The sequence below is a fragment of the Symphalangus syndactylus genome, chromosome 12 (assembly GCF_028878055.3).
Source record: "Symphalangus syndactylus isolate Jambi chromosome 12, NHGRI_mSymSyn1-v2.1_pri, whole genome shotgun sequence".
Taxonomy (NCBI): domain Eukaryota; kingdom Metazoa; phylum Chordata; class Mammalia; order Primates; family Hylobatidae; genus Symphalangus; species Symphalangus syndactylus.
In genome coordinates this window covers 134,756,821-134,775,181 of record NC_072441.2, presented here as the reverse complement: position 1 = coordinate 134,775,181, position 18,361 = coordinate 134,756,821, and the positions used below count along the sequence as shown (strand labels likewise).

The window sequence follows — 18,361 nt, the reverse complement described above, 5'->3', positions numbered from 1 at the left end:
TCAGCTCACTGCAACCTCCACCTCCCGAGTTCAAGCGATTCTCCTGCCTCCCAAGTAGCTGGGATTACAGGTGCCTGCCACCACGCCTGGCTCATTTTTTGTATCTTTAGTAGAGACGGGGTTTCACCTTGTTGGCCAGGCTGGTCTCCAACTCCTGACCACCCGCCTCGGCCTCCCAAAGTGCTGGGATTACAGGCGTGAGCCACCACACCCAGCCAGATCTGCCTCTTAGAACAATGCTATGGAAGTTGGTTTTGGGGAATGGGTGGAAGAGGGAGAGGTCAGGCAGTGTTCAATAAAGAGGATCAGATACAGGCCAGGTAGGAGAAGCCGATGCCTAGCCTAGGACAGGGCAGGTGGCTCAGCAAGTGTGAACACCTCTCAGTGTAAGAGCTGAGGTGAGAGAGGGGCAGATGGGCTGTGGAGCTGGCCACACTGAAGGCAGCTGTGTGTTTTCAGGGCTCAGGACCAAAGGGAGGCTGAGCCAGGAAGGCACTCCTGGGCTTTTGGCTTGAGCAGGCTCGAAGTCAACAGATGCAGTTGGGTCTGTGTCTAGCGATTGGGAAGGTCCACAGCAGGACTCCAGCCCATACCTGGGAATCAGGACAAAGCCCAGCCTAGGGAAGAGCCCCGAGGAGCCAGGCTGGGTGTCAGGTGGGGCCCTTGTCCTGAAAGGAGAAGAGACTCCAAGGTGGAGCCCCAAGCACACCTGCCTCCGGCACATTCACGTCTCTGGCCACTTCTCTCTTACGGCTCCCTGTGACAATGAGATATGGACACCTGGGAGGCACCTGGGGCTAGTTTCTTCCTCATACCTGCCCCGCTCAGATGAGGCTCCTTCCAGGCTCTGCATCTTGACTCAGTTACAACCTGATCCTGAGCTGGGACCCGAGGATGTCCTGCTCCTGGCTCCAAGCTCCTGGTGAGGATGAACTTTGGTTTGACTCCACCTGCTCAAGTGCCTTCGGAAGTGTGCCCACCTTGCCAGCCTCGTCAGAATGCAATCTCAGGATGACGAAAGAGTTCAGGAAATGCCACCCCAAGGTATGTCACTTTGGACTTCAAACTGAGAGCATTTGAGGAACAGCAAATGCAGGGAGGGACTTCCTCTGAACTTCCCCTATCTGCTTCAAGATAAATCCTCCAAAAGGAATTCAATGGTTATAAATCCCCTCCCCAGGAACCTCATCAACCAGAGAAGAGTAAACTGAGGTCACAGGACAGGAGACTGGGGGTCAACACCACCCCCAGACAGACTTTGTTACATATCACCTATTCTTCTGAGGGCCCATTCATCTTTCCTCCAAATCATTTACTCTCTCCTAAGTTGCCTGAACCCTCTCTCCGCTCACCCCCTGTAAGAGGTATATATGCTCACTGAGGTTTAGGACATTTGCTTTTCTTTCATGTGATGCCCCCATGCATGTAGGATATTTGTGTACCTGTTCTTCTGTAACCCTTTCTTCTGCTGTTAGTTTATTTCACAAACTCAATTACTGAACCCTCAGAGGGTAGAGGGGAAATCTTCCCTCCCCTGCAGTGATGCTCTGGGACTGCCAGTCACCTGGTGTCTAATAGACCCCAGAGCTCACTCCCAACAGCCCATTTAGGCAATTAGTCACTCATATGATAAACATTTTTTTTAAGCCCCCAAAGTGTACCAGTCCTTGGACTGAAAGCTGGATTTACAAGGTCAAATCAGATTCAGTCCTTGTGATAGAAGAGTCCATAATACAGTGGAGCCAAACACGTGAAACACAACACAGCCTGTTACAACACAACGTGACATGACAGCTTCACACATCCCAGCACAGGATACGAGGGCTCAGGTCTGGTTTCTAACTTCTGGGGCCTCAGCTGAGAAAAGGGCAGCTCCCAGTGAAAGGAGGCTTATTAATTAGGGAGGGAGCTTATTGCAATGTCAGCAGTGGAAGGCAGAGGGGAAGAGACTCTAAGTCAGACTAGCTGCTTCAGTCCTGGCACCATAATCTTGGATGGATGACAGAACTCTCTGTGCCTTAGTTTCCATAACTACAAAATGGAGAGAATAATAGTGTGTATGTAATAGGGCTCAAGGATTAATTGAAATAATACACACACAGTGCCTGGAAGGTATAGCAAGCACAACAGCATTAGCTGTGCGGTTGTTGTTGCTGTAGATTTATAGAACCTGATTATACTCTTAGGTTCTTGGAGTCAGAGAACTGTAGAATCACAGAACCCTGGGACCTTAGAACCTTAAACATAGAGGTTTATAAATCTATATAAATATAACATGCACCAGAATATTAGCTAGGAGGGTGAAGAAGGGAGATCTCCCCATTCCTTCAGATGGAGGCGAAATGTCCTCTAATGCCTGAGTTCCAGGGCTGTCACATTCAGTTGCTCAGGTGGTACACAATATACCTCTAAAGAAGGCCATTCACATAGACTTTGATGTGAATGGAGTTCCTTAGACGCAGCATGGCATGCACCATTGCGTGAGAAAGCCCACATTTCTCCCAGAGAAGTCGGCTAAGTCCCAGGGGGCTTACACTTACTACCATAATCTCTGCCTCCAGCAAAACATGCTGGCTTTGTCCTGAGCCACACTGACCTGAATGTGATGAAACTGAAACTTGGATTCCATATAAAAATAAAATCACTCTCCTTAAGCATTCCCGAGAGCGGATTATACAGAGGTCCAGAATGTTCTGGAGAGGGATCACATCTTGTGAAGCATAGCTTATTGCTACCCAGATGTACAATGAGATGTGAGCTGTTCCTCCCTGACCTGTCATCTTTCTGCTCACTTCTCTCCCTCCCAATTTGCTCCTCAGGAGCCCAGGCATAAGCCGTCCCAGGCTCTTGGTGGGGTCTTAACTCAAAGCCCTTATCAAAGCATTTTCCTCAACAAAAGTCCTTCCTTTTCCTAACAGGAATTTGGGCCATATGTTTAGGTAGTAATTTTTGTATGCCTTATCATATTTAGTGCCACTTACAAAAACTGAGACTCACAGAATTTTAATAGCAAATAATCTAAGAAACAATAATTTTGGAGTAACCCAGCCTAAGGACCACAAGTTCTAAGAATTGTGGAGAATTTCAGAATCCCAAAAATCTTAACAATTAGAAGAGGCCTTAAGGGGTCATTGAGTCCACCCCTTATTCAACACAGGCATCTCCTCTGCAACATTGCTGGCAGGTGCTGATACTGCCTCTGCAACAACAACAACAAAAAAGCATACTTCTGAGAAAAATTGGAAGACAGCTTGTTATCTGAACTATGCATAGACTTGAATAATCTATTTTTGGTTTTTTTGAGATGGAGTTTCGCTCTTATTGCCCAGGCTGGAGTGCAAAGGTGCGATCTCAGCTCACCGCAACCTCCGCCTCCCAGGTTTAAGCGATTCTCCTGCCTCAGCCTCCTGAGTAGCTGGAATTACAGGCATGCACCACCACACCCAGCTAAGTTTGTATTTTTAATATTCTTTGTATTTTTAGTTTCGCCATGTTGGTCAGGCTGGCCTCGAACTCCCGCCCTCAGGTGATCCACCTGCCTCGGCCTCCTAAAGTGCTGGGATTACAGGCATGAGCCACTGCGCCCAACCTGAATAATCTATTAGAGTCTTTATCTCTAAGAAGGGAAATACATCTGAACTAAAGGGTAAGAAATGGCATGTTTTAATTGGTAAGTCTAAATGCAAAACGATGACAACAAAATTTTAAAGGATTGCTTCCTTCTTAAGCTTTGTTTTCGTCCTCTGCCGGTGTATTGCTAGACTCATCTTTCCCAGACACCCAGACCTCCCACGAGAGTATGTACATTCCATTTGGCTTGATTTCAAGTGCTAATGTATAAAGCTTCTGGGTTCTGGGTCTGGCAAGCTATTTCTCATGTTCTCTGATAAAATATTGAAAACCATCTCTAAGGTCTTCCAAGAGGGGATATGTGGAAGATACATTTCAATTTTCCACTGCATTTCAACCTCAATATAATGTGATTAGCTACAGCATTGAAAATTAGCTTAATACTGGCCCATCTTATTATAGGGGCCAAGGAAAAACTTTCCCTTTATCCTCTGAAGGTCCACTGTAATCAACTGACACAAGAGGCAGATTAATAGAAGAAAAGGCATAACCATTTTATTTTAAGGTACATAGCACAGGAGAACTGAAGGATAATGATTACCGTGCTATCTTAATTTAATTCCAATGTGGTCTGAGAGCAGACATTGTATGGTTTCTATTATTTTAAATCGGTTAAGCTGTGCTTTATGGCCCAGAATGCAGCCTGTCTTAGTGAATGTTCTGTGGGAGCTTGAGACGAATGTGTTTTCTGCTGCTGCTGGATGAAGTATTCTATAGACACCAATTATATCCAGTTGATTGATGATGTTGTTGAGTTCAACGGTGTTCTTACTGATCTTCTGCCTGCTGAATCTGTCCATTTCTCAGAGGGATGCTGAAGTCTTCAGCTATACTAGTGGATTCATCTATTTCTCCTTGTAGGTCTGTCAGTTTTCACCTCCAAACTTTGCTGCTCTGTTGTTAGGCACATACCTATTAAGGATTTAACTATCTCTTATTGGAGAATTGACCCATTTATCATTATGTAATGTCTCTCTTTATCCCTGATAATTTTCCGTGCTCAGAAGTCTGCTCTGAAATGAATATAGATACTCTCACATTCTTTTCATTAGTGTTAACCTGTTATATCTTTCTCCGTCTCTTTACTTTTAATCTATATGTGTCTTTGTATTTATTTTTTATTCTTTTTAAATTTTTTTTTCTGTGGGGTCAGCCAGGAGAGGGGGGGACAGGTGACTGGTCCATCCCTGAGGCAAGGATCCCAGCACCTACCAGGCTTCCCCCCAGACCAACACTCAGCAGCTCTGGGAGGAAGTGGAGAGCCCCAGAGTCTGGCGAACTCGGCAGGACGTGAGAGAACAGCTCAAGGGAAAACCATTCCAGTCCCTTCCATGGCCCCAGGAGGTGGGAGACGGGCCCTCCCCATTCTGCAGATGAGAAAGCAAGGCTCTGAGAGGGACAGTAGCTTGTATAGGGGACACAGCACAGGCAGGTGGCAGGGGCAGAAATAAAACCCTTGTGGGTGGAAGGCGCAGGTTCTTCCACCCCATGGGAGTCCCACCATGGCTGGCTAGGAGGCTGAGATACCCACAAGGAAAAGCCTGAAGTGGCAGCAGAGCCTGGAGATGGGGGTGGAGGAAGAAGGAGGAGGAGCGGGGAGAGGGAGACAGGTGTCTCAGGAGACAGAACCGCAGAGTGAGTTTAGTGCTTAGGGATTAGGCTGACTGACCGGGCTTTGCCACTTACTAGCTACATGACCCTGGCATAGGACTTAGTGTCTCTGAGCCTCAGTTTCTTCATCCAAAAAAATGGAAATGGCACCACCACAGTGCTGTTGTGTCATATGAGAAGGTACTGTGTGTGGGTGATGCATACTCTCTGCCCACTACCTATGGGGCTGGGCTGCCCACCCGGCTCACAGTGGCACACCTGCAGGACACCGAGCAGTGAGGAGCAGCGAGTCCTTGTTGAGATGGGCTGCAAGCAGCCCTCTGGTCCAGATGAACTCCCTCAGGCCGAGCCTCATCTCACCCAGCCCCGGCTTTCCTCCTTCCCAAGACACAGGGCCTGGGGAAGACCCTGCCCTGTCCCTGCACAAGGCCTTGATCCTTGCCTACACGGTTTTCTGACTGTTGTGTGCTTCAAGGAGATGTAGATAAGGATCCCTCTCCTCATATCATACCTGGTGCTTCTAAGCTGTGCATGCTGCAGGAGCGCCTGTGGGCATGGAGGCAGCAGGCCTATGTCTGGATTCTGCCCTCCGAGGGCCACCAGGCTGCATGGGGTCATCTTCTAGGCTCACTCTCCTACCACAGAGCTGCTACCAAGGAACCCCAGTCCAAAGCGTGGCTGCAAGCCTCTCATTCCCCAGACTGCGCCTGTACTGTTTGGTTGTCTCATGAAGACAAATATGGAAGAGACTAATGGAAAGCCCAAAAGAGAAGCTGAGATGTGGTTCGCCATCTGCCTTTGGTCTTGGCAGCCCAGAGGGTTTGGGCCCTTTTTTTTTTTTTTTTTTAAACATGGAGTCTCGCTCTGTCTCCCAGGCTGGAGTGCAGTGGCGCGATCTCAGCTCACCACAACCTGTACCTCCTGGGTTCAAGCAATTCTCCTGCCTCAGCCTCCTGAGTAGCTGGGATTACAGCCACATGCCACCACACCTGGCTAATTTTTGTATTTTTAGTACAAATGGGGTTTCACCATGTTGGCCAGGCTGGTCTCGAACTCCTGACCTCAGGTGATCTGCCCACCTCAGCTTCGCAAAGTGCTGGGATTATAGGCGTGAGCCACTGTGCCAGGCCACAAATTGATTTTCAAACGCTAAAACAGCCTTGCATTCCTGAGATTAAACTCTATTCGGACTAGATTTGTTAAACTTTATATATATGGCTAGATTTGTTAACTTTTGTTTTTTGAAATGGGGTCTTGCTGTGTTGCCCAGGCTGGAGTGTGGTGGTGCCATCTTGGCTCACTGCAACTTCCGCCTCCTGAGTTCAAGTGATTCTCCTGCCTCAGCCTTCCGAGTAGCTGGGATTACAGGCGCATGCTGCAATGCCTGGCTAATTTTTGTATTTTTAGTAGAGATGGGGTTTCACTATGTGGCCAGGCTGATCCCAAACTCCTGACCTCAAGTGATCTGCCTGCCTCGGCCTCCCAGAGTGCTGAGATTAACAGGAGTGAGCCACTGTGCTTGGCCAACTTTTTTTCTTTTAGGGACAGGGTCTTGCTCTGTTGCCTCAGGCTGGCCTGGAACTCCTAGACTGAAGGCATACTCCCACACTAGCCTCCCAAGTAGCTGTGATTATAGGCACATGCCACCTTACCCAGTTCCTTCACTTTTGAAGGAAAGTTTTCAGGATACAGAATACTAGGTTGGTGGGTTTTTTCTCCCAACATTTAAAATATTCCCTTCATTCTCTTTTAGCTTGCTTGGTTTCTGAGAACTCAGATGTAATGTCTTTGCTCCTCTATAGGCAAGTTTTTCCCCACTGTGGTTTCTTTTTTAAAAAATTATTCCTTTTTTTTTTTTTTGGCCAGAGTACTGTTGGCTACCCCTCTGCTTTCATTCCAAGATTTTTTCTTTATCATTGATTTTAGATTTTATGCAGTTTAAATATGATATGCCTAGATGTAGCATTTGGGGCTGTGTGTGTGTGCGTGTGCACGTGTGTGTGTATGAGAGAGAGAGAGAGAGAAATCTCTGAGTTTCCTGGATCTGTGGCTTGGTGTCTGACATTAATTTGTTGAAGTTGCAGGGTGTGGTGGCTCATGCCTGTAATCCCAACACTTTGGGGGGCCGAGGCAGGTGGATCACCTGAGGTCAGTAGTTTGAGACCAGCCTGACCAACATGGTGAAACCTCCTCTCTACTAAAAATACAAAAAAGTTAGCTGGGCATGGTGGCAGGCGCCTGTAGTCCCAGCAACTCGGGAGGCTGAGACAGGAGAATCGCTTGAACCTGGGAGGCAGAGGTTGCAGTGAGCGGAGATCGCACCACTGCACTCCAGCCTGGGTGACAGATTGAGACTCTAGCTCAAAAAAAAAAAAAAAAAAAAAATGGTGAAATGTTCAGTTATCCTTGCTTCAAATATTTCTTTTGTCCTCTTTTCTCCTTCAAATATTCCCATTATGCATATAATATAGCTTTTATAGTTGTCTCACAGTACTTGGATATTCTTTCTCATGTTTTTTCAGTCTTTTCTGTCTTTGCTTTTCAGTTTTGAAAGTTTCTACTAATATATCCTCAGTCTCAGAGATTCTTTCCTCATCTGTGTCCAATGTACTAATGAGCCCATTAAAAGCATTCTTCATTTCTATTACAGTATTTATTATCTCTATCATTAAAAAAAATTCTTTCTTAGAATTTTTGTCTCTATGGTCACACTGTCTATATGTGCTTGCGTGTTATCTACTTTTTCCATCAAAGCCCCTAACATTAATTATAGTTGTTTTAAATTTTTAGTCTGATAATCTCAGCATTCCTGTCGTATCCCAGCCTGGTTCTGACGCTTGATCTTTTTCTTCAAAGTGTGTGTTTTGCCTTTAATATGTGTTGTAATTTCCCGTTGAAAGCCACACATGGTATACTGGTGTTGGGGCTCAGAAACCGATACAACAAAATACGGTGCTTTGACATGCCAAACTGAAGAAGAAGCCTCAAGGTCTCTCTGACCTTCCCTCATCTCCTGTCTCTCAATCCTCCGTCCCTCCCAAAGCACATGATAAAGTTGTTTTCTGAAGTTCCCCTATCAGCCTAAAGTCCAGTTCCACCAAAGAAGAAAACAATTACCTCTAGTCCCTTCTTTGAGTTTTCATTAACTGAATTCATATCACAGGAAGAAAGACCCAAGTCTGTCAACAAATCTAGAGAGACTTTTTTTTTTTTGAGACAGAGTCTTACTCTGTCGTCCAGGCTGGAGTGCAATGGCGTGATCTCGGCTCACTGCAACCTCTGCCTCCCGGGTTCAAGCGGTTCTGCCTCAGCCTCCTCAGTAGCTGGGACTATAGGCTCTCACTACCACGCCCAGCTAATTTTTGTATTTTTAGTAGAGATGGGCTTTCACCATGTTGGCCAGGATGGTTAGACAGACTTTTGTCACAAACCATTGTCTGCTCTGCAGGCCCAACAGACTTTGTCCAAGGAAATTGTATGTTCTTCAAGCCCATCGAATTCGCCTAAAACTCATTTCCTAGCCCCTAAAATCATGTATACTTTCCCATCTTCCTTTCCCCTAAGAAGAAGGGTATATAGTGCTCGCTTTGGCAGCACATATACGAAAATTGGAACGATACAGAGAAGATTAGTCTGGCCCCTGAGCAAGGAAGATATGCAAATTTGTAAAGCATTCCATTTTTTTAACTTAAAAAATTTATAAAAGTTTTTAAAAAAAGAAGAGTACCATCTTACTGCATTGGGATATTGGGTAATCACTCTGTGATTCTCCCCTGTGCGTGCTAATAAATGTGTACGCCATTTCTCCTACTAATTTGCCTTTTGTAAGTTGATTTTTTTTTTTAAAGACAGAGTCTTGCTCTTGTCGCCCAGGCTGGAGTGCAATGGCACAATCTTGGCTCACTGCAACCTCCGCCTCCTGGGTTTAAATGATTCTCCTGCCTCTGCCTCCCAAGTAGCTGAGATTATAGGCGCCCGCCACCATGCCCAGGTAATTTTTGTGTTTTCAGTAGAGATGGGGTTTATCCATGTTGGCCGGACTGGTCTCAAACTCCTGACCTCAGGTGATTCACCCACCTTGGCCTCCCAAAGTGCTGGGATTACAGGTGTGAGCCACCAAGTCCGGCCTGTAAATTGATTTTTTAGTGAAACTTCAGAGAGTGAAGGGAAAGTTTTCCCATGGCTCCTACACTGGGAAAAAGGAATTCCCGTAAAATAGGCCTTTAGTCATGTGGTGGAGGAGGTGTGGGGCAGGGGTGGCGTTCCACAGTCCTGTGATTAGCTCTCACTCTTTTCATGAGCCCGGGAACCCTCCTGGGCTGTGAAGTTCACCAGGGCTTCTCCATTTTTTTCTCCCCTTAGGTGGGACAGAGATGTCAGTGGAGTTGGCTATTTCCCCTCCCTCAGGTCAGCTAGGCTCTGATAAAGCTCCAGAAGATTGGGCTGGGCTAAAATAGTTTCCCATGAGAGCAGGCCTTGTTAAGAACAGAATGCTCTGGCATATTTCAAAATGGTTGCTTTCCCATCCCCCTGCTGAAAGCACGGGAGATTTTTCTCTGACATTCACTAGGAGGACTCGATAGAGATCCTGAAGATTAAACTCACAAACATGTGGGGACGCCCCTATGGCTGGATCTTCCTGGAATGTTTAATGTTCAGATTTGCCCATGCTGAGCCTCCAGCAATTCTTCAATTACAGGTTAGGTTGTCCTGCCCTGGTACCGGTTCTAGAGCAGGTTTCTACTTGGGAGTTTCTGCTTCTCTGTCTCTTCAATTTTGAGGGCAGTGGTTTGCCCTGTGACCTCACTCCTCTAAAGGATCTAAGAAGAATTGTTGATTTTCCAGTTTGCTCAACTTTTTACTTATTATTAGGACAGAGAGACAACGTCCAAGCCCCTTACATGCCTGATTGGACACTAGACTTCTCACTACCACGTATTGAACACCCAGGTGGAATAAGCACTTCTTACATATTATCTCATTTAATCCTCACATTCACCCTGTGAAGTAATACCACTATCCCATGTTGTAGAGGTGATTCTTACGGCTCAGCAAGAATTTAGTGACTCCCTCAAGGTCACACAGTTAGACAGTAGGATTTGAGCCGGGTGCGGTGGCTCATGCCTGTAATCCCAGCACTTTGGGAGGCTGAGGCAGGTGGATCACGAGGTCAGGAGATCGAGACCATCCTGGCTAACACAGTGAGACCCCGTCTCTACTAAAAATACAAAAAATTAGCCAGGTGTGTTAGTGGGCACCTGTAGTCCCAGCTACTGGGGAGGCTGAGACAGGAGAATGGCGTGAACCTGGGAGGCAGAGCTTGCAGCGAGCTGAGATCATGCCACTGCACTCCATCCTGGGCGACAGAGTGAGACTCCGTCTCAAAAAAAAAAAAAAAGGAAAGTAGGATTTGAACCTCAGTCTGTCGTCTGTTAACAAAGTCAGAGCGTGTCGTGCACACCATGCCATGCCCCAGAACTAAGCAGATTCGGATTAGGTCTTCAGACCCAGAGGCAGACAAAAGCCAGAAACAGAGACAGGAGCCCAGGCCAAAATAGAGGATGGGACCCAGAGCCTCCGAAAGTTCCCAGGATGTATGTTTGACAGACCATCCCCCAGGTCTCCAGAGGTAAATGTTGAATCTCTCTTTTTCCCCTTTCCAGCTGCGTCACTTGGGTAAGCAGCTTTACCTCTTCTAGCCTCAATTTTTTGGTAGGTAGCTCAGGGCCTGGCAAATAGTAACTGCTCAAAAAAATGGAAGTTTGTCATTGTTGTTGCCAGGTAGTGGCTAATGTTGCCAGCTGGGAGGCTGTAAGTGCTAATCCCCTCCAGCTCTGGCCAGGTGAGGTCAGTAACTGCAGATGAGGCCAGAGCCCTTAGAGGAAGGCACCCTGACCCCAGCTGGGCTGGCTGGAGAGGTGGCAGCACTGGAACCTCGGTGAAGAAGCAGTCTGTTGACAGTTATAATGAGATATGCCAGCTCTAGTTTCCCATGGGCACACCAGTTACCTCCTCTGCCTGGTAACTGACCCAGTTGGCACCCAGTGCCTGAGAACTTGACGGCACAGTAGGATCAGTCTTTCTCTGGGGGCAGGTGTGCCAGCTGGTATAAAGGAAGAAGAGCCTCCCTGCTCCAGTGCAGAGCCAGCTCTGACACTTCCTGACCAACTCCAATGCCAACTCTGACGCCACAAACTTCTGCTTTTTCAGAACAGAGTCACAGAGACTAGATTTACCCTCCCTTCTGAAATGCCTTAAAATACAAAACCAAACACACACACGCACACGCACACGCACACACACGCGCACACACACACACAAAATGGCACTCAAGACACTATCTATACATTAGACAATGGCAAACAGTGATCAATGAGAGAAACGAAGAAATACAGGTTAGTCCTACTGACTTGTCACCTGGAGAAAATTCCCATGCCATGGCTCCCCTCATTAACAAGACATGTCCAGGGGCCTGGGGGAAGCCAAAGAGGCTGAAGTTTGTAAGGCAGAGCACTGGAGAGAGGAGAACTACAGAGAAAGAGTGCTGGAGATACTCAGAGGGTCCCCGTTAACTATTCAGTTGAGTATTTTTTTTTTTTTTTTGAGACGGAGTTTTGCTCTTGTTGCCCAGGCTAGAGTGCAGTGGTGCGATATTGGCTCACTACAACCTCCGCCTCCCGGGTTCAAGCGATTCTCCTGCCTCAGCCTCCCGAGTACCTGGGATTACAGGCATGTGCCACCACCCCGGCTAATTTTGTATTTTTAGTAGAGACGGGGGTTTCTCCATGTTGGTCAGGCTGGTCTTGAACTCCCGACCTCAGGTGATCCGCCCACCTTGGCCTCCCAAAGTGCTGGGATTACAAGTGTGAGCCACCACGCCAGGACTTCAGTTGAGTATTAATCAAGTGGAAATTACCTGAGGCTGGAGTAAGAAACCACCCAAAAAGCTAAGAGAGAATAGTGCTCAGAGCTCACACAAAGCTAGGAGACAGAGTCTGTTCCTGATAGCCAGAGTGGATTAATTCAAGGGGCCTCAGGGTATTAGCTGAGTAGTGGGGAAAAAGTAACCCTACATAAATACAGCTCTGGGCCCACCTAACCAAAGGACTAAACTGTTTCCGGGTAACGTAATTACTTTTCAAAACAAAACTTGAGATTATTTATACATTCATTTTCTTTTTCTTTTTTTTTCCTTTGGCCCACCACTCTGCTAGAGATCAAGGTTCTCTAATTCTTCTAGAATTCTCTAATTCTTCTAGAAATACAAAAATATATAGTACACAAGGTAAAATTCACAAATGTTTGGCATCCAGTCAGTGGTTACCAGGCATGCAAAGAAACAAGAAAACACTTCCCATAATGGAGAGGTAACCAATTGATTGACACTGACCTAGAAATGACACTGACCATAAAATTGGTAGATAATAACATTAAACCAGTTATTAAATGTATGTCATGTTGTTAAGCTAGAAGAAATATTGACTATGTAGGGGCATGAAAATATTTTAAAAGACCAAAGAAAACTTTCAGAGATGGAAACTACAATGCCTGAGATGTAAAACACAGCGGATGGAAATAGTGGAAGATTTGACATTGCAGAAGAGAATATCAGTGAACTCGAAGGCACAGTTGTAGAAACTATGGTGAGCTTGGGCAAAATGAAGCACACAGAGAAAAAAGACCTTTAAAAACCCCAATATTTTAGTGAACTACAACTTCCAACAACCAAACTGCTAGTGCAATAAAGCAAGAAAAAGAAATAAAAAGCTAAGATTGGAAAGAAAGAAGTGACGCTATCTTTATTCACAGACAACATGGTTGCCTATGTAGAAAATCCTATGGAATCTATGAAAGAAGCTACTAGAACTAATAAATGAGTTAGCAAGGATACAGGCCACAAGATCAATATAAAAAAATTATGTTTCTATACACTAGCAACAATCTAAAATTTAAATTTCAATGGCATTAAAAAATGAAATATTTAAGGTAAATCTGCTAAAATACATGTAAGACCTATACATTGAAATGATAAAATATTGTTGACATAGATTAGCATGGTTTATAAAAGAAAAAATTGATAAATTTGATTTTATTAAAATTAAAACTTAACTGCTTTTAGAAAGGCATTGCTAAGAAAAGACAAGCCATAGAATGGGAGAAAAAAAGAATCACTGTCTGACAAGAAACTTGTTTCCAGAATATATAAAGAACTCTTACAACTCAGTTTTTTTTTGCTTTTTTTTTTTTTTTTTTTTTTGAGACAGAGCTTTACTCTTTTTGCCCAGGCTGGAGTGCAATGGCATAATCTCAGCTCACTGCAACCTCCGCCTCCCAGGTTCAAGCAGTTCTCCTGCCTCAGCCTCTCAAGTAGCTGGGATTACAGGTTCGCGGCACCACGCCCAGCTAATTTTGTATTTTTAGTAGAAACAAGGTTTTACCACATTGGCCAGGCTGGTCTCAAACCCCTGACCTCAGGTGATCCGCCCACCTTGGCCTCCCAAAGTGCTGGGATTACAGGCATGAGTCACCGTGCCCGGCTACAACTCAGTATTAAGAAAACAAACAACCCAGTTAAAATATGGGCAAAGATTTGAACAGACATTCCATCAAATAAAATAGATGGGTGGTAATAAGGACATGAAATGAACCTCAATATTATGGGCATTAGGGGAATGCAAATTAAAACTGCAGTGTGGTACCACTACACATCTATTAGGATGGCCAAGATTAAAAAGACTGATCATATTAAATGTTGGGGAAGATGTGGAGCAGCTGGAATTCTCATACATGCTGGTAGGAGTGAAATGGTATAACTACTCTGGAAAAACAGTTTGGTAATTTCTCGAAAAGTTAAACATATGCCTACCATATGACCAAGTTATTCCACTCCTAATTACTTACCCAGGATAAACGAAAGCATTACAAGTACTTGTATGTGAATATTCATAGAAACGTTATTTGTAATAGCTAAACAATGGAAATAATCCAGGTCTCAGGGCAAAGGAAAAAAACGAAGAGCTTGGCCCAGCGATTACTTAGCAGAAGGTTTAAACGTGAGTCATGTGGGAGTGTGAAGCCCTGGGATCAGAGGCCGTTGGGTGCAAGTTGTGATGCTACTTATGAGAATGGATGAGTTTAGGCAAATAATTTATCTGAGCCTCAGTATCCTCATCTGCAAGACGGCCTGATAATAAAAGTACCTGCCTCACAGGGCTTTGGTGAGGATGAAAGGGTCTAGCAGAATATGTAGAATTCTTTTTTTTTTTTTTTTAGATGGAGTCTTACTCTTTCACCCAGGCTGGAGTGAAGTGGCGCGATCTCGGCTCACTGCAACCTCCACCCCCCGGGTTCAAGCGATTCTCCTGCCTCAGGCTCCCGAGTAGCTGGAATTACAGGCACCCGCCACCATGCCCAGCTAATTTTTATATTTTTAGTAGAGACGGGGTTTTACCATGTTGGCCAGGGTGGTTTTGAACTCCTGACCTCAGGTGATCTGCCTGCCTCTGCCTCCCAAAGTGCTGGGATTACAGGCATGAGCCACCGCGCCCGGCCCATATGTAGAATTCTTTGAGCAAACTTTTCACCTGCTAAACCTTTCCTGCTATCGTCATCATCATCATCATCTACCTCAGAGGGTTCCTGGGGACCTGAAACAAGGCAAGCTATACAAACTGTTTGACACAGGCATCACTAAATAATTACGGGGCAGAGTGATGCGTGCTGGGATATAGAATGGTGGGAGGTGCTGGGAGACTCACAGGAAAGAGAAAAGACTTCTGACTGGCTGGTTGGAAGAAGGATGTGGAAGGCTTCCCAGAGGAAATAGTGTTTTAGCTGACCTCAGAGGACATGTGTGGAAGTTTCCCAGGTAGACAAGGGGGATATAGAAAGATGAACTTGTGTGAAGACTCAGATGTTAGAGAGCCTAAGCATGTCGGGAACATGGAGTGGTTTCATGAGACTGCGTGTCTGGGTGAGGGCAAGGTGCGAGCCTGCACAGGACATGGGGGCCGGATGGCAAAAGTCTGGAAACGCCTTGCCTGAAGTTTTAAACTTGACCTGGCAGGTGAGGTCCTGTTAATATGGCAGAATCACAAAGGGCACTTAAAAGAACAAATTCTGTGGTCCTACCCAGCAACATTCTAAGTCAGCAGGTCTCAGATGGGACCCAGAAATCTACAGTGTTTATTTTTATTTATTTGGTTTTTTTTTTGGAGACAGAGTCTCACTCTTGTCACTCAGGCTGGCGTGCAGTGGCACAATCTCGGCTCACTGAGCCTCAACTTCCCAAGGTTAAGTGATCCTCTCACCTGAGCCTCCTGAGTAGCTGGGACCACAGGTTCGTGCCACCATGCCAGGCTAATTTTTTTGTATTTTTATTTTTTTATTTATTTTGAGACGGAGTCTCACTCTGTCGCCCAGGCTGGAGTGCAGTGACACGATCTCAGCTCACTGCAACCACTGCCTCCTGGGTTCAAGCAATTCTCCTGCCTTAGCCTCCCAAGTAGCTGGGATTACAGGTGTGAGCTACCACGGCCAGCTAATTTTTGTGTGTTTAGTAGAGATGGGGTTTTGCCCCAGGCTGGTCTCGAACTCCCGGGCTCAAGCGACACTCAGGCCTCAACCTCCCAAAATGCTGGGATTATATGTGGGAGCCACCACACCTGGCCTATGCTGTTTATTTATTTACTTTATTTATTTATTTTATTTAATCTCAGCTCATGCCTAAGGAATCTATAGTGTTTAAAGCTCCCCAGGGTCAGGCGTGGTGGTTCACACCTGTAATCCCAGCACTTTGGGAGGCTGAGGCAGGCAGATCACCTGGGATCAGGAGTTCAAGACCAGCCTGGCTGACATGGTGAAACCCCATCTCTACTAATAATACAAAAAAAAGTTGGGCATGGTGGCATGCACCTGTAGTCCCAGCTACTAGGGAGGCTGAGGCACGAGAATGGCTTGAACCTGGGAGGCGGAGGTTGCAGTGAACCAAGATCACGCCACTGTACTCCAGCCTGGGCAACAGAGCCAGACAGAGACTCCATCTCAAAATAAATAAGTAAATAAATAAATAAATAAATAAATAAATAAATAAATAAATGGCTCTCCAGGAAATTTTTTTTATTTTTTTTTGAGACGGAGTCTCGTTCTGTCACCCAGGCTGGAGTGCAGTGGCGCAATCTCGGCTCACTGCAAGCTCCGCCTCCTGGGTCCACGCCATTCTCCTGCCTCAGCCTCTCTGAGTAGCTGGGACTACAGGCACCCGCCACCACGCCCGGTTAATTTTTTTTTTGTATTTTTAGTAGAAACGGGGTTTCACTCTCCAGGAAATTTTGATGCCCACTGGGATATGGGAACTCCTGCCATGGGGAGGAGGGCGTCTCTAAGAAGGAATAGGCCCTATTGAGATGCCAGCCATAGACCTCTAGGAGTTGACCATCGAGTCTCAGAAGGTAAGGAGAGGGTGTAGGAGACCCCTGACTCTGACCTCCACCCTCTCATTCCTCTCCAGGGGAGTCCCGCACTCTGATGGCCACATCTGGTGCCAGGTAGTTTCTCGTAAAGATCTACACTCACATTAGACAACCCACTAGTAGGTATTTACCCAAGACACCTGAAAGCATATGTCTACCCAAAGACTCGTAAATGAATGCAACTCTATATGTAATAGCCAAAATTAGAAATAATCCAAACGTTCATCAGCAGGTGAACGGAAAAACAAGTTGTGATATGTTCATACAATGAACTACTACTCAGCAATAAAAAGAAATGAGCTACAGATACAGATAAGGAAACTTTTGGATGTGATTATGTTCATGATCTTGTTTGGGGCAAAGGTTTCAGGGATGTATACATGTGTCAAAACATATCAAATCGTATAATTTAAATATGTGCTGCTTATTGTATGTCAATTATATCTCAATAAAGCTATTATAAAAATCTGATGCCAGTTCTGTGCACTCACAGCCAGTGACAATCCCAAGGCCACACTGAATGATTACTGTGCATGAGGTACTGTGTGCTGAGCACTCTATGGAGGTTTTTCCTTTAATCCTCACAATAGCCTTAGGCACTATTATTATTAATACCTCTGTTATTAATGAGGTATTAATTGGCACTATTATTAATACCTCTGTTTACATAGGCAGAAAGGAAAGCGCAGAAAGGTTAAATCACTTCTCCAAGGAAATGTCACCTGACTGAATTCCAGCCCCAGCTTTACCCCTAACCTAATTCACGCCGTGTTCTAATTTGTTTTTATGATTATACAAGCATTGTAATCAGTATGGAAAGCGAAAGAAAACATGTTTCAATTGCTTTCAGTCAACCCCTGTACATCATTGACTCCCTATATGTGTAGTGATTTTTTTTTTTTTTTTTTTGAGATGGACTGTCACTCTGCTGCCCAGTCTGGAGTGCAGTGGCACAATCATAGCCCACTGCAGCCTTGATCTCCTGGGCTCAAGTTATCCTCCCAGCTCAGCCTCCCAAGTAGTAGCTGGGACTACAAGTGCATGTTATCATACTCAGCTAATTCTTAATTTTCTTTTCTTTTTTTTTTTTTTTTTTGGAGAGACCAGGTCTCACTATGTTGCCCAGACTAGTCTTGAACTCCTGGGCTCAAGCGATCCTCCTGCCTCAGCCTCTCAAAGTGCTGGATTACAGGCATGAGCTACCACACCCAGCCTAGCCAGTTTTTTTTTTTATCACTATCATTCAATAATGTACACAGCATTTTGTTTGCCCCACCCTTCCTACCCCAACCTTATCTCTTTCCATGTGGTTTTTGTTGTTGTTGTTTTTGTTTTTGAGATGGAGTTTCACTCTTGTTGCCCAGGCTGGAGTGCAATGGCACAATCTCGGCTCACTGCAACCTCTGCCTCTCGGGTTCAAGTGATTCTCCTGCCTCAGCCTCCTGAGTAGCTGGGATTATAAGTGCACCCCACCATGCCTGTCTAATTTTTGTATTTTTAGTAGAGACAGGGTTTCATTCACCATGTTGGTCAGGCTGGTCTCGAACTCCTGACCTCGTGATCCACCAGCCTCAGCCTCCCAAAGTGCTGGGATTACAGGCATGAGCCACGGCGCCCGGCCTTCCATGTGGTCTTATACTGTTCTACAT

The 18,361-nt window shown here is 45.5% G+C and overlaps 1 long non-coding RNA gene and 1 other non-coding gene across 2 annotated transcripts; both read left to right on the top strand.

The window, feature by feature from the left end:
• Nucleotides 1–303: 303 nt before the first annotated feature.
• LOC134734584 (uncharacterized) lies at nucleotides 304–17,259 on the top strand. The gene is made up of 3 exons (XR_010117706.1): nucleotides 304–1,044; nucleotides 3,484–3,646; nucleotides 14,515–17,259. It is a non-coding gene; the product is annotated as an uncharacterized lncRNA (long non-coding RNA).
• Nucleotides 8,820–8,926, top strand: LOC129469279 (U6 spliceosomal RNA). Its single transcript, XR_008652973.1, has one exon. It is a non-coding gene; the product is annotated as a U6 spliceosomal RNA (small nuclear RNA).
• Nucleotides 17,260–18,361: the final 1,102 nt, after the last annotated feature.